The sequence below is a fragment of the Meleagris gallopavo genome, chromosome 4, assembly GCF_905368555.1.
Source record: "Meleagris gallopavo chromosome 4, MGAL_WU_HG_1.1, whole genome shotgun sequence".
Classification (NCBI taxonomy): Eukaryota; Metazoa; Chordata; class Aves; order Galliformes; family Phasianidae; genus Meleagris; species Meleagris gallopavo.
Window position 1 is genome coordinate 40,786,642 of NC_139407.1, and position 2,293 is coordinate 40,788,934.

Sequence of the window (2,293 nt, forward strand, 5' to 3'; positions counted from 1 at the left end):
AAAATAAAAAAAAATTGCTGAATTTGTTCACAGCTTGTGCTCTAAATGCAAGTCTTTGTAGCAAAAAGAAAAACACACCACCCAGCCTCACAACTTACTTATCTATTCAGATTTTCTCTCTAAAGTCTGTGAGTTAAGCTAAGGACTGAAATGTCTGTGAAGCCCTCTGTCTCAGCAATAATAGAGTTGAACGCATTACCTACTAAGGTGTGCTGGGCTCTCTTGGCACTGGGCTTTTCTACGCTTAGTTGAGAGCTCCACACAAGGGGATAATAGCATGATAAATACCAGGACACAGGTGGAAGACCAGACCAGATCTTCACTGTCTTGATGCAAAGTCAAGGAAAGCATGATAGGGCAGGTCATACCATGACACCTTACTTTACTAGAACAATAGTAATGACCTCTCTTTCCACTATGAATTTGAACAATCATTGTAATAAACTACAAATAAACCTGCAAAACAAATATATTTAGATAAAGATGACTGACTTGCGTCAACTATTAGACAAAGCAAATGCAATTGAAGCACCATCTGGCCCAAAATTTCACTTCTTGGACTCCATTTAAAATGCAAAAACTATCATTTACTGTTTTGTGGCCATACTACAGCCTGAGCGTTTCACAATTAATCCTAGACGTCATCTGAATTCTCCAGAATGTTCAATTTAGCTGAAAAAGGAAGAAAATACAGTGATTATAATTGTTATTTCATCCCTGGCTCATGCTACTTCCTGCTTCCAGATGGCCCCTTTCTGTCTTTACCCATATGCTGGCCACTCTAACTCTGCCTGCTGTGTAGCACCAGGGCTGTGCTGTGCTGTCACTGTTCTGCTGCTGAGGCTCTTCTGAACCTTCTGGAACTGCACATGCATGCAGTTCTCAGTATTCTCCACCTGGCACTTGTGCTTATGTCTGCATGACGGTGGGACTCCCCCAGTGACAGTTTACTGCATGTTGCACGCCAATTTTAGTTCCTCCAAAAAAGAGACTGTTTGGCATGGCATAAAGATTTTATGAGCATGAATTTATGCATTATTCATGAATGATTTCATGGCATTTTGTTCAAAGGGAGGGGGCCTTAGTTGTCAGGACTTCACCTCTGCAAACTCTTTCGATTAACCACTATTTAAAAGCAGCTGAAATTGTCACAGTACTTACTTATTTACAATGTCTCAGCCTCGATATAACATTTCTTCTTATGATGAGATGTGTTTTGTTCCTTTCTGGAGGACGAGGAGCATTATAAAGCATCAATGCTTTTCATTTTAGCTCTGCAGGACTGTAATAGCTTCAATGTGATTCTTATTCACAACTTAATAAAGGCTCAGGGAAAGGGGCCCTGTGACAAATACACTCAGTGGTGAGGAAAGGAAAACTGAATTTGATTTATGAGACAAAATTAGTTGAATCAGTGCAGCTATTCAGGGTATAGAATGATGGCGGGAGTGTTCTATTGAGAGTGAACTAAGATTAAGGGAACACAATAGAGTCAATTTATGAGATGCTGTTAGGATGGTGAGCAAGCATTAAAAGACACCATGAGCAAGGCTGTTTGTCAGAGGTTTGCATGCTTATGATTGTGTTCAAATTTAAAGGGTTATAATGCTTACACTGTTACTGAACACATTCCAAATGTGCAGCGATCACTCCTTGAAGGAGAATTTTTATTTTTTATAAAACTTTGTAAATAAACCAAACTATATACAGCTTCTCCTCTTCATTTTAATCACATAGAGTGTATTATTTTATAAGCAGCCACTGATGAACTGAACAGCATATTCATTCACTTTACTAATTAGATCTGCACATACTACACCTTCCAAATACAATAAGCTCCTTATAAAACTATCCTTGTTTAAGCAACTGAGTACCTCAATGAGCCATGCACAATAGGCAGGAGGGACACAGAAGTCAACACTTGACACAGTAACCATCTCGTACAGCATTGGAACTGTTCATCAGCCTGTACAGTTTGAGAGCACCTTCTTCTCTTGTCAGGGAACAAGCATTAACTGAAGACTCTATGTTCCCTAAAAGTGGAGAGAACAGCAGCACATATGGTAAGGAAGCCTAGACAAAATAATAATCGTACTTCACAGTTGCTAGGGGAAAACTTACCTAAGAATTTCCTGGTGTTTATCACTGCTGGAACTGCAGGCCACAAATCTTAAATATTTTTAAGAACTTCGCTTTTTGGCTAGAACTAGTCATACAAAAAGGCACACATACTGATTATTATGCATATACAGAGACATAACACACACACTCCAAATAATACAGGTACATACAG